Below are 20,702 nucleotides of genomic sequence, written 5' to 3' on the forward strand. Positions count from 1 at the left end.
GTAAATGTTCTTCGCCTCTTTGTCTCCGAAATGACTGGAAATCAAATACAATTTTGAGGAAGGGCGAATGAGCAAGTTGCCCTATTTTCTTAAACGTTTGTAAAACAACTGCATGTTCTCTGGCTTGAAATTACTAATAAAAAAAATCAATTCATAATGGCCTCTTCTATGTCAAAAGCTTCATATATATATATATATATAGCGATCATCATGATATTCAAAGTGTTTTTCACCTTTGACATGTATCCATTCCAAAGAAATTCTAAACATTTTTGTGGTTTAATCTGCAACGATGGTTTTATATCTATACATGCCCTTGTTGGACAAAGAGAAACATGCCACAAGAACAACTGCAGCCAATAGCTATTTTAAAAATTAACACTGCGTGTTATACTACAGTAATTCTGACTTCAGTTGTCTTTTGAAAGACCAAAGCAAAGTGTTCCTTTAATTTTTTTCCAGATCAATTTTGAAATAGCATTGTTAAGTGAGGCGTGTCATTATTTTTATAAAGCATTAAAAAGTGATAACCTGTGTTCCCTTCATTTATTTAAATAATTACAGTTAAGTGTGCAGTATAGAAGTGTCTGTTAGGGTAATCGGGGGATATTCCTGTGTGTTTTTTTTTCTTCTAATTTGGTTACCTTGCACTGAAGTTGGGTTTTACCCAAACTGGGCTTTCCCTCCAGCTGCTACTTATATATGCACTTCCTGTTTGAAGTGAGTGGAGCTGTACTTTGGGTAATTCTGAACATGAAGTGCGTGTGGGCAAATTAGTAGTTTAATGTGGGAGGTCGTAATTAAACTGGAAAATATATATTGCAACTTTTAGAATCATACGAAGCAGAAAGAAAAGGCTATTCAGCCTATCGTGCCTGTGCCAGCTCTTTGAAAAAGCTATTCATTGGACCCTCACCCCTGCTGTTTCCCCATAGCTCTGTAAATGTTTTATTTTCAAATATATATTTACTTCTAGATTGAGATGCTCTGTCCCTCTCCCTCCCCTTCCTATATAACTGTGGGTTTAAAATTTCTTCCTTCTGTAATGAGAAATTCCCATTTATCATAATGATAATAAAGAAGATTTACTAGGCTGATTCTTGGGATGGCAGGATTGACGTATGAGGAGAAATTGGGTTGACTAGGCCTATATTCACTAGAGTTTTGAAGAATGAGAGGGGATCTCATAGAAACCAATAAAATTCTAACAGGACTAGACAGGCTAGATGCAGGGAGGATGTTCCTGATGGTTGCAGAGTCCAGAACCAGGGGTCACAGTCTCTGGATACGGGGTATGCCATTTAGAACCAAGATGAAGAGAAATTTCTTCACTCAGGGTGGTGAACCTGTGGAATTCTCTACTGCCGAAGGCAGTGGAGGCTGTCATTAAATATATTCAAGAAGGAGTTAGATATATTTCTTAATGCCAAAGGGATATGGGGAGAAAGCGGGAACAGGGTACTGAATTAGACAATCAGCCATGATCATTTTTGAATGGGGGACAGGCCTGAAGGGCCGAATGGCCTACTCCTGTTTTCTATGTTTCTATAAAGTAGCCTGCTAGATAACTATCTGCAGCAAATTCATGATTTCCTGGTGGAGGTTTAGTTATTCTTCCACAACGGAGGATAATGGGTTGATCACCCTGAGCTAATCGATGAAAGACTAAAATGGGATCACCTCGAGAGAGAGAGGATTGTGAAAATCTAAAGGACAAAGAAAAGTAATATTTAATTCAGGTTCTTTTCTCTGATTCACCGGATATGAGATATAGGCATTTGTGTGTGTTTCTCCTTGTGACTTTTCATCAGTTAGTGATGCCCACGTACAAGCTCATCACTCATAAAAGTACTAAAAATATTTAGCCATCGTATAATCTTTGCAACACATCACAATGTTTGTCACTAACCTTTGGGTGGTAGGAGAGTGTAGTTATACTGATTTGAGTCAAACTATGATTCTAGACAATAGGAATTTTTATTTTTTTAAAAACTGAAACGGGTTTGATAAGGAATGTGAGAATTGATATAAAGAGCACTTTGAGCATTGTAAATGTAAGCCCTCTTAAAAAGTAATTAACTTAATTCTGAGAATTTTATTTAAAGGAATATAAGTAATTTTCTGCCTGTCTGTGAACATCCCTATGCAGGATGGCTGTGATCAGTCGAGCTGAGAATCAAATCTGTGCTCCTCCAGTTTCCAATGCTGCATTCTGATGCAGCACACTAAGCTACTGTTTAAATATTTTTATTTCATACATGCAATAATTATATTTTTGAATTCTGCTCAGTACTGCAGTGTATTTTTTAATCTGTAATTATTACTTCATGGGATATAATGGGGATTTTTAATTAAAGCTTGGTCTCTGCCCTTTCCAATTGTTCCCCTGATTTAAGAGGGTAAATGGATCACCAGTACAAATGATGCTCCTAAACCAGCTGGAAGAAGGGTCACGCTTCTAGAATACAACAGAAAATGCTGGAAATACTCAGCAAGTCAGGCAACATCTATGGAGAGAGAAATGGTGCTAATGTTTCGGGTCAGGCTTGTGGCTTGCTTTGCAGTACTACTTCGTTCTCTTTGGTGAAAGGCTGAGCATCTGCTTGATGCCCCATGCTCCCCCTACCCCTGCCCAATTTAACAGATTGTTAATAGAGTTCCTCAAAATGCATCAATATTGTGATTGCAGAAATAAAGGATTGAAATGCAATAGAGTTTGCAGCTGTAGAAATGCAATATACTTGTACCTGTTACTGTTTTTGGGATTTCAGTGAAGCATTATGATTGATACGTGAACTATTCACGTGGGTGCATTGTGACCTTTTCTTTCTATTGGGATTTTAGCAAAGCTTAACAGTGAATGCATGAAATCGTTGCACTGTGTCTATTTCAACTATGAAAAACGTAAGTATAACGGTTAAATTATCAGTATAAATGTTTTCCATTTAAACTTAGGTTTTCTGAAGAGAGTGTTATGAGTGCTAGAAAGAACGTGCAATTATGTAGCACCTTTCGCAGCCGAAGGACATCCAAAGTGCTTTGCAGCCAATCAATTACTTTTGAAGTGTAGATAGCCAATTTTCACACAATTTTCCTATCAACAGCAATGAGGTCGTGATGAGATTATCTGTTTTAGTGATGTTGGTTAAGGGATAATATTGGACAGGTCACTGGGGAAAAGCTCCCCTGTTTTTCTTCAAATAGTGCTCTGTTTCCTTTTATGTTTAGCTGAAAGGGCAGATGGAGCCTTGATTTCATACCTCATCCAAAAGACGGCACTTCCAATAATGCAGCACTCTCTCAATACGGCACTGTTGGAAGTGCTGTCTTTCAGATGGGGTATGAATCGAGGCTCCATCTGCCCTTTCAGCTAAATGCAAAAGGTCCCAGCACACTATTTGAAGAAAAGCAGGGGAGTTTTTCCCCAGGTGACCTGTCCGGTAATGTGCTGTGTGCTCAGATTGGGGCTTGAACCCACAGTTTTCCGACTTGGTTCGTAGTGCTACTTACTGAGCCAAGTTTGATATGTATAAAATACAAGACTGAAGTACTTGTGATTACAGGTCTTGTTAGTTATGGGAGCAATGTGAAATAATGAATTGAAAGAATTGCACAAGAAGTATAATGCACAACATTATAGCTATTGGTTTATATGTCTTATTATCTATCCCTCCTTCCTTCTTTGTCTTCTTTCTCAGTTGTCTAACGGCAGTTGCTGTAAGTGGAATTTTTCCCATATGATCTAGGAAGGCTGTTTTCACCACTCGGTGCTCAATTTGTGTATCCAAGGAACTAACAATTATATGTATTTAAGATAAGGGATGGAAAGTAATATTTGCTGGTATACTTAATGTGTTTTGGGGGAAGGAGAAAAGTACAAGAATAAAATTTAAGCATAAAAATAAATGGTTGGAAATTTGGTGTTAAAACAACGCTGCTGCCTTCATAAATAGCTGAGAACATTAGCAGAACAAAGGCATTGGTACAGGAGATGTAGGCTGCACCTTGATCTAATAGGAACAAAGAGATTTGCTAGGAACATTGGGGCAGCAATCCAAAATCATTTAATGCAAATAGCTGGGAGTCCAGGGAGATAACTAGATCCCACATGAAATGTATCACAAGGAGCTGTGTGGGATGTTTGTGTGTGTTCTCCTATGAGATTGTACACCTGTTCTCTTCAGGTGAAGCAGCGTTTGAGGATAGGGAATAAATGGACCAGCAGATGTGTTCAGTCCCTATTTCAGATGCACATTCTAGTAGTACATGTAATACTTTGGTAGGTTTGCCTGTTTAACTATAAGCTACCACAATTTGGAGAATAGGAATGTCTCTATAGTACGAGCTGATGAGCTGGGAACTATAAAATGGAATGAAACAATATTAAACAGAATTAACATTTCAGGTTGGTGACCTTCCCTTTTGTTCTTTCCCACCCTCCCATTTCTCTGCCTCTATTTGCTTAAAACCTTTTGCATCTCTAAAGTTTTCCTCTTCTGACAAAAGGTAATTGACCTGAAATGTTAACTCTGTTGCTACCACCACACCTTCCCACCGCCACCACCCCAAGATGCTGCCAGATCTGCTGAGTATTTTCAACATTTTCCATTTTTATTTCAGATTTCTAGCATGCAGAGTATTTTTTGCTTTTGCAAGAATAGTTGCCAGCTGTAGTGATTACCCATTTAAGAACACCTGATTCAAATTTTCTGTGTCCTGGGGAGCTGGCCTAACTCTCGCCTTTGCAACTGCAATGTATGATGGGACAGTTTTTGAAAACACAGAAAATTTTGATTTGGTGATTGTAATGAACACATGGTACTGTTTATAGATAAACAGTCCAACACCATTGCTGCCATGGGCCTTGCTTCTAATTTTATTTCCAAAGAGATCTGTACCTTTTTGATATATTGAAGATAATTTTCAATGCTTTTCTTTATTATGGGAATGATAAGACAATATTTATTGCCTATTCCTAGTTGCTCTTCGAGCATTAAAAGAAAGAATATGCATTTATACAACATCTTTTAAGGCCTCAGGAGGTCCCAAAGTACTTCACAGCCAATAAAGTACTTTTGAAGTGTTGTCGCTGTTGCCATGTAGGGAAACACAGCAGCTAATTTGTATGCAACAAGCTCCCACAAACAGAAATGAGATAATGACCGGACAATTTTTTTTTTAAACTGATGTTGGTCGAGGGATAAATATTGGCTAGGAAAGAACCCCTCTGCTTTTCTAAGAAATAGTGCCATGGGGTCTTTTCTGTGCACCTGAGAACATACTGGCCTTGGTTTTACATTTCATCCAAAAGATATCATCATGAACAATATAGCACTCCCTCAGTACTGCACTGAAGTTTCATCCTAGACTTTGTGCACAAGTCTCTGGAGTAAGACTTGAACCTAGGAACATATAAACAGGAGTATGTAATTTAGCCGCTCAGTTGTTCACCATTCAACAAAATCATGGCTGATCCCATTCCGTATATCTGCCTTTGCCCCATATCCTTTAATACGTTTGGTCAACAAAAATAAATCAATCTCAGATTTAAATGAACTATTGATCTAGCATCACTTGCTCTGTGCAGAACAGAATTCCAGATTTCTATCACCCTTTAAAACACAGGAAGAGGAGTAGGTCATTTAACCCATCGAGCTGTGTGTAGAAGCGTTCCCTAATTTTACTACCAAAAGGTCTGGCTCTAATTTTTAGGCTATGCCCTTTGCCCTAGATTCCCCAACCTGCAGATATCTCTCCTCGTAATTTAGCCCTTGGTGACCAGGTAATATTCCGGTAAATCTATGCTGCGCTCCCTCCAAGTCCAGTAGATCCTTCCGAAGGTGTGGTACCAGAACTGCTCACAATACTGCAGCTGTGATCTAACCAGGACTTTGTATAGCTGAAGCATGACTTCTACCCCCTTGTATTCTATTCCTCTAGATATAAAGGCCAGCATTCCATTAGCCTTTTGGTTTATTTTCTGTGCCTGTTCATGACATTTTGATCTGTGTACCTGGACCTCCAAGTTGCTTAACCAGGAGCCAGTGTAGGTCAACGAGCACATGGGTGAATGGGACTCGATGCGAATTAGGGCATGGGCAGTTGAGTTTTGGGTGACTTCAATTTTAGGGAGTGTAGAGCATGGGCAATCAGCCAGGAATGCATTGGAGTAATCAAGTCTATAGAGAACAAGGGCATGAAGGAGGGTTTCAGCAGCAGTTGAGCTGAGGCGGGGCAGAATTGAGGGATGTTATGGAGGTGAAAATAGGCAGTCTTAGTGACGGCGTGGATATGTGATTGCAAGCTCATCTCGGGGTCAAATATGACACCAAGGTTACCAAAAGTCTGGTTCAGCCTCAGCCAGTCGCCAGGGAGAGGGATGGTGGTGATGGCTCGGGGGCAAAATCTGTAGTGGGGACATCCAAACATACAAATTAGGAGCAGGAGTAGGCCTGAAGACCATGCCTTTGATCTTCCCAATATTTGGTTCTGCTCATCCAATACTGGATGTCGGACAAGCAGTCTAACCATTTAGAAGCAGTGGTGAGGTAAAATTGCGTGTTGCCAGCATACATGTGGAAACTGACTTGTTTTTGGATGATGTCATTGAGGGGCAGCATGTAGATGAGAAGTACAAGAGACTAAGGATAGATCTTTGGGAGACACCAGAGGTAAGCCATTGAAGGTGATTTCTCTGGTTGTGATTAGATAGATAAGAATATATCCTTATAGCGGCGGACCTGAAAGGAACAGGGCTGAAAACCTGTAAATAAAGAGCGGGGCTCGAGGCCCTTCGCTTATCTGACGTCCGAGGCAGCGGCTCTCTGACTGTTCTTGCGCGCGCTCTGTTTGGATTTAGTTAAAAAAAGAATAGTGACATCACTGAAATTCTGGGTACTGATTGGTCAGTGGGCGGCACCTGTTATCGCCTGGGAATAACTGTGATTGATTTGGAGTTTTTAAAAAAAAGTTCCTTTTAAATTAAAACTCTAGGATAGCTACCTTTACATTTTTAATATATACTGGCTATTCTAGTGCTGTTTGCATGGGGTGTGGCTGCAAGTTAATTGTCGGTATTTTCATTGGCTGGGGGCAGTGGAAGGTGCTCTTTGCTCTTTTCCTTTCTCAGCTTCAAAGGTACAGGGGATAAAAGTTGATTGTAAATAGCTGGTAAGTTATTACACTAGCAAGTTTTTTTTAATTGTGAAAGTAAGTAATGGCGGGGCAGCTTGGCCAAGCAGAATGTACCTCCTGTGCAATGTGGGAAGTCGTGGAAGTGCCATGGGACCTTGGTGAACATGTCTGCAAAAAGTGTCTCCAGTTGCAGAAGCTTGAGCTTCAGGTTTCGGAGCTCGAGCGGCGGCTGGAGTCACTGTGGCGCGTCCGTGAGGTGGAGGACTACGTGGATGGCACTTTTCAGGAGGTAGTCAAGCCGGTGCCTAGGCGAGCACAGTTGGGTGTGACTTGGTGGATGCCGGACAGACAAAGAAGTCAGGACAGGTAGTGCAGGAGTCCCCAGAGGAAATCCCACTTTCTAACCGGTATTTAGTTCTGAGTACCGATGGGAGAGAGGGTTCCTCTGGAGAATGTACCGAGTCATGACTGGAATGTCATGGCTGACTCAGCTGAGCTGGGATGGAGAAAAAGGGACAAGAGGGCAATAGTGGTAGGGGATTCTATGGTTAGAGGAACAGATAGGTGTTTCTGTGGTCGCAGACGTGATTCCTGGATGGTATGTTGCTTTCCTGGTGCAAGGGTCTTTGATATCACTGAGCGGCTACAAAGTATTCTGGAGGGTGAGGGTGCACAGCTGGAAGTTGTGGTCCACGTTGGTACCAATGACATAGGTAGAAAGAGGGTTGAGGTCCTGCAAAAAGAATTTAGGGAGCTAGGCAGCAGATTAAAAAGTAGGACCTCAAAGGCTGTAATCTCTGGGTTTCTTCCAGTGACACGGGCTAGTGAGTATATGACTAAGAGGTTAGAGCAGATGAATGCGTGGTTGGGGAGATGGTGCAGGAGGGAGGGCTTTAGATTCTTGAATCACTGGGCCTGTTTCTGGCAAAGGTGGGATCTGTATATGATGGACGGGTTGCACCTGAACCAGAACGGAACCAGCATCCTTGCTGGGATGTTTGCTCGTGCTGTTGGGGGGGTGGGGGGGGAGGGAGTTTAAACTAATTTGGCAGGGGGATGGGATACAGAATGGAAGCACAGTAGGGGGTGGTGTATAATCAAATATAAATGTGAAGCTAAGTCAGTCCGGAGGTCAGAGTAAATGTAGATCTGTTAAGGCTCAGGCAAACAATGCAAGGCTGGATTGTATCTATTTTAATGCAAGGAGTCTTACTAGTAAGGCAGATGAGTTGAGGGCGTTGATTAACACATGGGAATATGATATTGCTATCACTGCGACATGGTTGAGGGAAGGGCAGGACTGGCAGCTTAATATTCCAGGGTATAGAATTTTCAGACGTGATAGGGGAGGAGGTAAAAGAGGTGGTGACATTGCACTGTTGATTGCACTGCAGTAAGGAGGGATGATATCTTAGAAGGTTCCTCTAATGAGGCCATATGGGTAGAACTTAAAAACAAAAAGGGGGCTATTACTTGGCTGGGAGTGTACTACAGGCCTCCAAACAGTCAGGCAGTGGTAGAGGAGCAGATATGTAGGCAAATCTCAGAGGTGCAATGATAATAGGGTAATAATAGTAGGTGATTTCAACTTCCCCTATGTTAGAGGGGATAGTATTAGTTCAAAAAGCTTAAAGGGGCGGAATTCTTCAAGTGCATTCAGGAGAGCTTTTTGAGCCAGCACGTAGAGAGTCCTACAAGAGGAGGAGCGGTACTGGACTTAATCCTAGGGAATGAAGCCGGACAAGTGGTAGAAGTGTCAGTGGGGGAGCATTTTGGGGATAGTGACCATGACCCTGTAAGATTTAAGGTTGTTATGGAAAAGGACATAGAGGGTCCGGAAATAAGAGTACTGAATTGGGGGAAGGCAGATTTCAATATGATAAAACAGGATCTGGCCAAAGTGAACTGGGAGCAGCTTCTTATCGGAAAGCCTACATCAGACCAGTGGGAGTCATTTAGAAGGGAAATTGTGAGGGTTCAGGTGCAGCATGTTCCTGTAAAGGTGAAGAGTAGGAACAACAGGTCAAGGGAACCCTGGATGTCAAGGGATATAGAGGATTAGATAAGGGGAAAAAAGGAGGCGTATGGCAGATTCAGAGTGCTGAAAACAGCGGAGGCCCTAGAGGAATATAGAAAGTGTAGGGGAGTACTTAAAGTAATTAGGAGAACGAAAGGGGGCATGAAAAATCGCTGGCAGATAAGATAAAGGAAAATCCTAAGGCGTTTTATAAGTATATTAAGGGCAAGAGGATACCCAGGGAAAAAGTGGTTCCCATTAGGGAACAAAGAGGCAATCTCTATGTGGAGCCGGAGGACATTGGTGAGGTTTTGAACGATTACTTTTCATCTCTGTTCACTATGGAGAAGGACGATGTAGGTGTAGTGATCAGGGAGGGGGATTGTGATATACTTGATCAAATTAGCATTGAAAAGGAGGAAGTATTAGCTGTATTAGTGGGCTTAAAAGTGAATAAATCCCCAGGCCCAGATGAGATGTATCCCAGGCTGTTATGTGAGGCAAGGGAGGAGATAGCAGGGGCTCTGACACACATTTTCTGATCCTCTCTGGCCACAGGAGAGGTACCAGAGGACTGGAGGACAGCGAATGTGGTACCATTATTCAAGAAGGGTAGCAGAGATAAACCAGGTAATTACAGGCCAGTGAGTCTAACATCAGTGGAAGGGAAATTATTGGAAAAAATTCTGAGGGACAGGATTAATCTCCACTTGGAGAGGCAAGGATTAATCAGGGATAGTCAGCATGGCTTTGTCAGGGGGAGATCATGTCTAACTAACTTGATTGAATTTTTCGAGGAGGTGACTAGAGGTGTAGATGAGGGTAAAGCAGTTGATGTAGTCTATATGGACTTCAGTAAGGCTTTTGATAAGGTCCCGCATGGGAGATTGGTTAAGAAAGTAAAGGCCCATGGGATCCAAGGTAATCTGGCAAATTGGATTCAAAATTGGCTTATTGGCAGGAGGCAGAGTGTGATGGTAGAGGATTGTTTCTGCGAGTGGAAGCCTGTGACCAGTGGTGTACCGCAGGGATCAGTGCTGGGACCCTTACTGTTTGTAGTGTACATTAATGATTTAGGCGTGAATATAGGAGGTATGATCAGTAAGTTCGCAGATGACACGAAAATTGGTGGTGTCGTAAATAGCGAGGAGAAAAGCCTTACATTACAAGACGACATAGCTGGGCTGGTAAGATGGGCGGAGCAGTGGCAAATGGAGTTTAATCCTGAGAAGTGTGAGGTGATGCACTTTGGGAGGACTAACAAGGCAATGGAATATAAAATGGATTGTAGGACCATAGGAAGTACAGAGGGTCAGAGGGACCTTGGTCTACTTGTCCATAGATCACTGAAGGCAGCAGCACAGGTAGATAAGGTGCTTAGGAAGGCATATGGGATACTTGCCTTTATTAGCCAAGGCATAGAATATAAGAGCAGGGAGGTTATGATGGAGCTGTATAAAACGCTGGTTAGGCCACAGTTGGAGTACTGTGTACAGTTCTGGTCGCCACACTCTAGGAAGGATGTGATTGCAATGAAGAGGGTACGGAGAAGATTCACCAGGATGTTGCCTGGGCTGGAGCATTTCAGTTATGAAGACAGACCAGATAGGCCGGGGTTGTTTTCCTTTGAGTGGAGAAGGCTGAGGGGGGACCTGATTGAGGTAGACAAAATTATGAGGGGCATTGATAGGATAGATCGGAAGAAACTTTTTCCCTTAGCGGAGAGGTGAATAACTTGGGGGCAGGAGGTTTAATGGGGAGTTGAGGAATGTTTTCACCCAGAGGGTGGTTGGAATCTGGAACACACTGCCTGAAGGGGTGATAGAGGCAGGAACACTCACAACATTCAAGAAGTATTTAGATGAGTACTTGAAACGCCATAACATACAAGGCTATGGGCCAAGTGTGGGGAAATGGGTATTCAGGACGGGGGCTTGCTGGTTGCCGCAGGCACGTTGGGCCGAAGGGCCTGTTTCTGTGCTGTAAAACTCTATGACTCTTATAGAAAAAGGTAAGTGAGTCCCACCCAGCTGGACGACAGTGGAGAGACCCTGGAGGAGGATGTGTCAAAGGTTGCAGACAGGTCAAGAATGACAAAGCAGGATAGTTTACCTTTGGCACAGTCACATAGGATGTCATTTGTGACTTTACTAAGAGCTGTTTCGTTACTATGTCGGGGTGAAAACCTGATTGGAGGGATTCAAACATGGAGTTCTGGGAAAGATGGGCATGAATTTAGGAGGCGACAACACATTCAAGGAGTATGGAGATGGGTTGGTAGTTTGCAAGGATGGAGGGCTCGAGTGGTTTTTAGAAAGTAATCTGTTCTATCCTTTTGTAGGTCCAATGTGAATGACCTCACCTATTCTTATGGTGAAATCCATTTGTCGCAGTTTTGTTCACTTCATCTATCAATATCTCTTTGTAATTTTATGCTTCCATCTATACTGCTACAATGCCACCTATCTTTGTATCATTAGCAAATTTGGTTATGTGGCTTTCTATTCCATCATCCAAGTCAGTAATAAATACAATGAATAGTAGCGGCGCTAACATAGATTTTTGTGGGACACCACTAGTCACGTCCTATCAATTAGAGTACCTGCCCATTATCCATACTCTGCCTCCGGCTGCTCAGACAATTTCCTAACCATGTCAATAATCTGCCCTCAATTCCATGAGCCTCAACTTTAGCTAAGTCTCTTGTGAGGAACTCGATAAAATGCCTTCTGGAAGTCCATATAAATAACATCCATAGACATTCCCTTGTCCGTTACTTTAGACACCTCTTTCAAAAATTCACTCAAATTTGTCGGGGTTTGTCAGTGACCTACCCTTTGCAAATCCATGATCAGCTGGAAATTTTCAAAGTGTTCAGTTGCCCTATCCTTAATTATAGACTAACAATTTCCCGATGACAAATGTTAGGCTAAATGGTCTATAATTCCCTGGTTTCCCTCTTTCTCCTTTCTCAAATCGTGGAGTGATGTGCAAGTTCCAATCTGAGGGAACAATTCCTGAATTGGGAGAACTTTGGAAGAGAGAAAACCTTCTGATTCAGAGGCCAGAATGCTACCACTGACCTGAGAATTAACCATAGAGTGTAAGCTGGACCAGTAGGTGTGACAAACTATTTAGTGGCAACTAAAAGTTAATAGAATTAATTCAATTCTAAATTTGCTGTATTAAATTTCAAAATATCTAGCCTGCACAAGATAATTGGTAACCCCAACTGTTTCTGTTTCTGAATGCTAAATTCTGTCTGTTTTTGTATTTTTCTGTTTTTATTTTGCCTGCAAACAGGCCATGTTTCTGAGATGTTTTATGATTTTTATTGAACCAATGACCACCCAACCTCCCTTTCTGGTCCCCATGCTAGCTGACATTGTAAATGCTTCCCTCTCCTCAGGCACTGTCCACCTCATTTTTGAAACTCCTATCATTAGCGATGCTCAAAAAATCCACCTCGATCCCTATAACTACCACTCAATTTCCACTCTCCTGTCCTCGGTCTTTGAAAGTGTCACCTCTTGGATCCACACGTGTCTCCCACATCATCAAACAGGCTTCTGCCCCTCCCACAACATTGAAATGGCCCTAAGCAAAGCCACAAATTATATTTGTGACAGTGATGCGTTATTCCTCATTTTCACTCTTTCAGCCTTTTACATGAGTGATCACGTCATCCTTCTCTCTAACACCTCTCCTCCATTGTTAACCATTGCTTGTCTGCATTTTACCAATTTGATTGTAGCCAGTGCATCTCTTGCAATTGCATGCTATTCCTTAGCAGCATTATCCACAAACGTGGGGTTAACTTCTACATGAATGCTAATAACACCCAGCTGGACTTTAATGCCACCTCTCTTACTTTTTTAATCCCTCTATTGCCTCTTGTATCAGACTGGTTATCTGACATCCAGTTTTAACTGAGCTATAATTTCCTCCAGCTACACATTGGGAAGGTCAAAGCTTCCGGCACAAACTCAGTAGCCTTGCCTCCAACTCGATCTCCCTTCTTGATCACTATCTCAAGCTAAACAAGGCTGTTGAGAACCTCACCATCCTGTTCAGCCCCAGGCTGAGTTTCTGACCTCGTACACTTTCAATGACAAAAGAGGATATACCTCCCCTTCTGTAACATTGCCTGCCTCCTTCCCTATCTCAGCCTGTCTGCCAGTGAAGTTGTCATTCATATCCTCGTCATCTCAGTTACTATAATGATTTCCTTGCTGGCCTTCATAATCTTGAGCTAATCCAAAGCTTTGCTCCCATATCCTAAGCCGTACCAAGTGCCTCTCAACCATTACCCTTGTTCTTGCTGGGCAACATTGACACCCAGTCTCTCCTTCCCACCTCCTCCCCCAGATGCCTCAAATTTAAAGTTCTCCCATTATGATCCATGCCATTGCCCTTCTGTATCTCTAACTTCCTCAAGCTATTATTTTCTTCTTCCCAAAACTTTTCCTCTGACTCCTGCTTTTTAATGCAAATTTCCCCTCCCTTTACACCACCTATGCCTAACTCTCTGGAATTTCCAGTCTGACAGTTGGATGTCTGTTCTACAGTAGTTAGCTAATTTAGGTGGGACAGCAATTTTTTTTTTATTCGTTCATGTAGTGAGCATCACTGGTATGGCCACCATTTTTTGTGGATCCCTAATTACCCTTGAGCAGGTGGTGGCGAGCAACTGCCTTGAACTGCTGCAATCCATGTGGTATAGGTACTCCAAATTTGCTGTTAGGTAGGGAGTTCCAGGATTTTGACCCAAACGTGCTGAAGGAGTGGTGATATATTTCCAAGGAGTTATGGTGTTCCCTTGCATTTGCTGCTCTTGCTCTTCTAGGTACTAAGAGGTCACGGTTTTGGAAGCCTTGGCGAGTTGCTGCATTCCATCTTGTAGATGGTACATACTGCAGCCACAGTGCCCTGTTGGTGTAGGGAGTGAATGCTTGAGGTGGTAAATGGGGTGGCTGTCAAATGGGCTGCTTTTTCCTGGATGGTTCTGAGCTGCTTGAGTCTTGTTGGAGCTGCACTCATCCAGGCAAGTAGACAGTACGCCATCACACTCCTGACTTGTGCCTTCTGGATGATCGAAAGGCTTTGGGGTATCAGGCTGCAGAACACCTAGCCTTTGACCTGCTCTTGTAGCTCAATATTTATGTGGCTGGTCCAGTTAAGTTTCTGTTCAATGGTGACCCCCCTGATTGTTGATGGTGAGGGATTCAGCGATGGTGAGGGATTCAGCGATGATAATGCTGTTTAATGTCGAGGGTGGGGAGGGGATGTGGGGGGGGTGCAGTGGTTAGACTCTTTCTTGGAGATCGTCATTGTCTGGCACTTGTGTGAGGCAGATGTTATTTGCCAAAAATCAACCCAAGCTTGAATGTTGTCCAGCTCTCGCCACATGCAGGCACAGATTGCTTCATTATCTGAGTTGAGAGTGGAACTGAAAACTGTGCAATCGTCACTTCCGACCTTACAATGGAGAGAAGATCATTGATAAAGCAACTAAAAGATGGTTGGACCTAGAACACTGTCCTGAGGAGCCCCTGCAGACGTCCTGAGGCTGAGATAATTGACTTCCAACAACTATAACTGTTTCTTTGTGCTAGGTATGACTCCGGCTAATTCCCATTAACTTCAATTTTACTTCAGTCAAATGCTGCCTTGATGTCAAGGGCAGTTACACTCACCTCACCTCTGGATTTCAGCTGTCTTGTCCATGTTTGGGCCAAGGTTGTAATGAGGTCTGGAGCTATGTGGTCCTAACTGAGGTGGATAGGTAATTGATGAGTAAGTGATAGCACAGTCAATGACAACTTCCATCACTTTGCTGATGATTGAAAGTAGACTGATGGGGCCCTAATTGGTCAGATTGGATTTTTTCTGCTTTTGTGGACAGGCTATACCTAGACAATTTTCCAGTTTGTCAGTTGGCTCTACTGGAACAGCTTGGCTAGAGGTGCGACTAGTCCTGGAGCACAAGACATCAGCACTGCCGCCTGGATCTTGTCAGGTCCCATAGCCTTTGCAGTATCCAGTGCACTCAGCGTTTCTTGATGATACGTGGAATGAATCAAATTGACTAAAGACTGGCTTCTGTGATTGCAACTCAGGAAGAGGCTGAGATGGCTCATCCACTTGGTACTGCCAGCTGAAGATGGTTGCAAGTGGTTCAGCCTTTTCTTCTGCACTGACAATTAAATTGAATTACATTTTGAGTTTGAAAGCAACATACTCCAGTCCCAAACAAGAATCTTCAACTTAAGCAAAGCCAATTGCATCAGTATGAGGGGAGAACTGGCTTAGATTGCATAAATAGGCTAAAAGGTATGGCGGTAAATAAACAGTGGGAAACATTTAAAGAAACAATCTTCAAGAAAAATATGTTCCATTTAAAAACAAAAACTCAGCAAGAAAGATCCATCCATGACTGACTAGGTAAGTTAAGGATAGTATTAGATTATAAGAAGAGGCTTATAATATTGAGTAGTAAGCCTGAGGATTGGGAGTGTTTTAGAAACAAGAAAAAAATGACCAAAAAGCTGATATAAGGGAAAAAAATAGAATGAGTATAAGCTAGCCAGGAATATAAAAACATTGTAAGAGCTCTTACAGATCTATAAAAAGGAGACGAGTTAAAATAAATGTTGGTCCCGTGGAGGTAGAAACGGGAGAAATTATCAAGGGGAACAAGGAAATAGCAGAGATCTTGAACAAATATTTTGTGTCTATCTTCACCAGCAGAAGACACAAATTGCATACCAGAAATGGAGGGTAGCCCATGGACTAATAAGAGTGAGGAACATAAGGTAACTAATATCAGCAGAGAAAAAGTATTGGAGAAGCTTAAGGGACTAAAAGCCAACAAATCCCCAGGACCTGATGGTCTACATCCTCAGGTTCAAAAGGAGATAGCTGTTGAGATCGTGAATGCACTGGTTATAATTTTCCAAAATTCCCTAAATTGTAGCACGGATTGGAAATTAGCAAATGTAACATCGCCATTCAAAAAAGGAGGGAGAGGGCAAACGAGGAACTACAGGCCAGTTAGCCTAACACCAATCGTCGGGAAATGTTGAAATCTATTATTAAGGAAGCCTTAATAATGCACTTAAATCATAGTATGATCAGAGAGAGTCAATATGGTTTTACCAGGGGGAAATCATTTTTGACATTTATTAGTCTTTTGAGGATGTAACAATTAGAGTAGGTAAAGGGGAACCCAGCAGGTGCAGTATACTTGGATTTCCAAAAGGCATTCAATAAGTAGCCACACAAAAGGCTAATACACAAGATAAGGGCGCATGGAGTTGGGGATAATATATTAGCATGGATAGTGGGTTGATTAACAGACAGGAAGCAGACAGTAGGGATAAAGAGAGCATTTTCAAGTTGGCAGGCTGTAACTAGTGGAGTACCGCAAGGATCAGTGCTGAGGCCTCAGCTGTTTACAATCTATATTCATGAGTTAGACGAAGAGACCACGAATAATGTATCTAGGTTTGCTGACGGTACAAAGCGAGATGGGAATATTAGCTATGAGGAGGACACAGAGGCTGCAAAGAGGTATAGACAAGTGGAGTGGGCAACAAGGTAGCAGATGGAGTATAATGTGGGGAAACGTGAGGTTATTCACCTTGGTAGTAAGGACAGAAAAGCAGAATATTTTTTAAATGGCATGAATCTTGCAAACTTTCATGTTCAGAGGGACTTGGGTGTACTCATACAAGGAACACAAAGTCAGCATGCAGATACAGCAAGCAATTAGGAAGGCAAATAGCATATTGGCCTTTATTGCAAGGAGATTGGAGTACAAGAATAAGGAAGTCTTGCTACAGTTGTGCAGGGCTTAACCTGGAGTATTGTGTTCAGTTTTGGTTGCATTGGAGGCGGTACAGTGAAGGTTCACTCGATTGATTCTTGGGATGAGAGGGTTTTAGAATCATAGAATGGTTACAGCACAGAAGGAGGCCACTCAACCTGTCATGTCTGTGCTAACTCTATAAAGAAGCAGTTCACCTAGTGCCACTCTCCCCCCTTCTCTCTGCAGTCCTGCACATTCTTCCTTTTCAGATGATAATCTAATTCCCTCTTGAATGCCTAAATTGAATCTGCCTCTACCATGCTTCCCAGCAGTGCATTCCAAATCCTAACCACTTGCTGTGTGAAAAAGTTATTCCTATGGTGCCATTGCTTCTTTTCCCAGTTACCTTAAATCTGTGCCCTCTGGTTCTCGATCCTTCCACGAATGGGAACAGTTTATCCCTATCCACTGTCCAGACCCCTCATGATTTTTGAACACCTCGATCAAATCTCCTCTCAACCTTTTATTCTCCAAGGAAAACAGTCCCAACTTCTCCAATCTATCTATGTAACTGAAGTTCCTCATTTCTGGAATCATTCTCGTGAATCTTTTCTGCACCCTCTCTCATGCCTTCACATCCTTCCTAAAGTGTGGTGTCTGGGGTTGTCTGATGAGAGGCTGAGTAAATTGGGTCGAACTGTCTGGAGTTTAGAAGAATGAGAGGTGATCTCATTGAAATGTACAAGATTCTGAAGGGGCTTGTCAGGGTGGGCACTGAGAGGTTGTTTCTCCTGGCTGTGGAATCTGGAACACGAGGGCATAGTCTCAGAATAAGGGGTTGATCATTTAGGACTGAGATGAGGCAAAACCTCTTCACTGAAAGGGTTGTGAATCTTTGGAATTCTCTACCCCAGAGCATTGTGGATGTTCCATCATGGAGTATATTTAAGGGTGAGATGGACAGATTTTTGGGATCACAGGGTGTCACGGGATATAGAGAATCGGTGGGAAAGTGGAGTTGAGGCAGTACATCAGCCCATGATCATATTGAATGGTGGAGCAAGCTCAAGGGGTCATATGGTCTACACCTACACCTACTTTTTATGTCCTTATGATGTGCTGGGCTCCATGTCAGAGGTTGGGGATGTTCCTGGAGCCTGTTCCTGCTGTCAGTTGTTTAATTATCTACCACCAATCAAGACTGGATCTGGTAGGACTGCAGAGCGCTGATCTGATCTGATGTGTTGGTTGTGGGATCGTTTGGCTCTGTCTATAGCAGGGTTGTCCACCCTTTTTGGGCAGAGGGCCACACTCGGATTTTTGCTCCACCCAGGGGGCCAGGGAGCAAATTTCAAAAGATAAAGGCATAAAAATATATCTTACTAATAAAACACAACAAAGTGCATTTTTATGAAGAAACTTTAAATGAGAAAACTAATTTATTGACATACTTTCTGGACACTATATTGGGTACTGATTTAGTGAAATACCTGGCATTTTTTTGCTTGCATGAGTAGTCAATGTTTGCCCGCACAATTGTAGCAATGCGAATATTCTGGATAGATGTCATTCTGTCAGGAGTGATCTTGATCTCTGTCTCTCTCTCTCTCTCCTCTCTCTTTCCTCTCTCTTTTTCTCTCACTCTCTCTCTCTGGCTCCTCTGTCTTTCTCTCTCTCTCTGTCTCTCTCTCTCTGTCTCTCTGTCTCTCTCTCTCTGTGTCCTCCCTCTGTCTGTCTCTGTCTCTGGCTCCTCTGTCTGTCTGTCTGTCTCTCTCTCTGGCTCTTCTGTCTGCCTGTCTGTCTCTCTCTCTCATGCGTGCTCACGTCAACACACTCACACACATGCTCACGCGCGCACTTACGCTCGCTCACTGTCTCACACACACACACGCACAGCGGGAACGCTCAGGAAATGGCTGATCAGTTTTTTAAAAAATCTCAAGTCAGTTTCACAGCTGACAGATCCTGACATCGGGAACAGCAGTTTCCGAACTTCAGGCAGATTTGGGTTTTTTTTTTAAAAAGCCGCCGGATTTGTCTGAAGTTCGGAAACTGCTATGCCGAATGTCAGGAACTGTCAGCTGTGAAACTCACTTGTGATCTTTATTTAAAAGCCGGTCTGACAATGCGTAATTTCTCATCTCCAGTTACAGAGCCTGGGGGGAGGGGGGGGGGGGGCGGATGAGGAACAGCCCCGGCACAGTTTATAGCCGTGGGTCAGACAGAAACCTTTGGCAGCCTGGATCATGGCCTGTGGACTGTATGTTGAACTACCATGGTCTATAGCATGCATGTAATCCTGTTTTGTCGCTTTACCGGGTTGGCACCTCATTTTTAGGGGTGCCTGGTGCTGATCCTAGCATGTTCTTCTACGCTGCTCATGAACCAGGGTTGATCTCCTGGTTTGACGGGAATGGTAGAGAGGAATATACTGGGGTTTCAGGTTGTGGTACAATTTTGCTGCTGTTTATGGCCCGTAGCACCTCATAGATTCCCAATTTGAGCTGCTAGATCTGTTCTGAATCCATCCCATTTAGCACGTTGGTAGTGCCGCACAACACGATGAAGGATGTCCTCATTGTGAAGGAGGGACTTTGTCTCCACAAGAACTGTGCGGTGGTCATGCCTACCAATATGTCATAAACAAATGCATCTGTGACAAGTAGATTGGTGAGGATGAGGTCAAGTAGATTTTTTTCTTTGTGTTGGTTCTCTCACCACCTGCCTGCCGCAGGCCCAGACTGGCATCTATGTCCTTCAGGACTTGGCCAGTCGTGGTGCTACTGAGCCACTTTTGGTGATGGACATTGAAGTCCCCCAACTAGCATACATTTGCCACCCTCAGTGTTTCTTACAAGTGGGGGCTAACATGGAGGAGTACTGCTTCATTAGCTGAGGTAGGGTGGAAGGTGGTAATCAGCAGGAGGTTTCCTTGCCCATGTTTGACCTGATGTCATGAGGATTCATGGGGTCCAGAGTTACTGTTGAGGACTCCCAGGGCCACTCCCTCCTGTCTATACCAACATGCCACCAGCTCTGGTGGGTCTTTCCTATCTGTTCGATAGGACATACCCAGGGATGGTGATGAAGGACTCTTGGACATTGGCTGAAAGGTATGTTTCTGTGAGTATGACTGTGTCAGGCTGTTGCTTGTCTAGTCTGTGGGACAGCTCTCCAAATGTTGGCAACTCCCATAAAAAGTAATGAACAGAAAATGCTGGAAGTCCTCAGTAGGTCTGGCAGCATCTGTAGAGAGAGAGTTAACGTTTCAGGTCAATAATGTTTCATCAGAACTGGAAAAAGTTAAAACTAGAATAGGTTTTCAAAAGTAGGTCAAATGGGGGAGGGTGGAAAAAGAACAAAAGTGGACAAAAAGGTGGAAGACAGGAGACATTAAATGACAAAAGATTTGGGGCAGAACCAAAGTGGCTGATAGTGGGACAAGTAGAGACAAAAGATGCATCTAAAAGAGGTATGAATGGCAGAATAATGAACACTGCCATCTGAAAGCAAAACAAGAGAAAACAAGATTAAAACCGAAGCATGCAAAGAAAAGGAAACAAAATGGGGGGAATAGGGATTACGGTCTGAAATTGTTAAACTCGGTGTTGAATCCAGAAGGCTGTAATCAAAAGGTGAGGTCCTGTTCTTTGATCAAGCTTGCATCGAGCTTCATTGAAACACTACAGTAGGCTGAGGACAGAGATGTCAGCATGAGAGTAAGGTGGAGAATTAAAATGA

At 42.9% G+C, this 20,702-nt stretch overlaps 1 protein-coding gene across 8 annotated transcripts in view; it reads left to right on the forward strand.

The window, feature by feature from the left end:
• The window catches only part of si:dkey-118j18.2 (uncharacterized), a 130,359-nt gene that overhangs the window by 56,316 nt on the left and 53,341 nt on the right, over window positions 1-20,702 (forward strand). The window contains exon 2 of one of the 8 annotated variants that reach the window (XM_068056110.1): window positions 2,845-2,904. The exons of 6 other annotated variants lie outside the window; for them this stretch is intronic. The gene's annotated coding sequence lies outside the window, so the exon portion shown is untranslated. Of the gene's footprint in view, window positions 1-2,844; window positions 2,905-14,708; window positions 14,767-20,702 lie in introns of those variants that run through there. One more of the 8 variants, XM_068056155.1, reaches the window with a different exon arrangement.

Source organism: Heterodontus francisci, chromosome 2 (assembly GCF_036365525.1).
Source record: "Heterodontus francisci isolate sHetFra1 chromosome 2, sHetFra1.hap1, whole genome shotgun sequence".
In the NCBI taxonomy this organism is placed as follows: Eukaryota; Metazoa; Chordata; class Chondrichthyes; order Heterodontiformes; family Heterodontidae; genus Heterodontus; species Heterodontus francisci.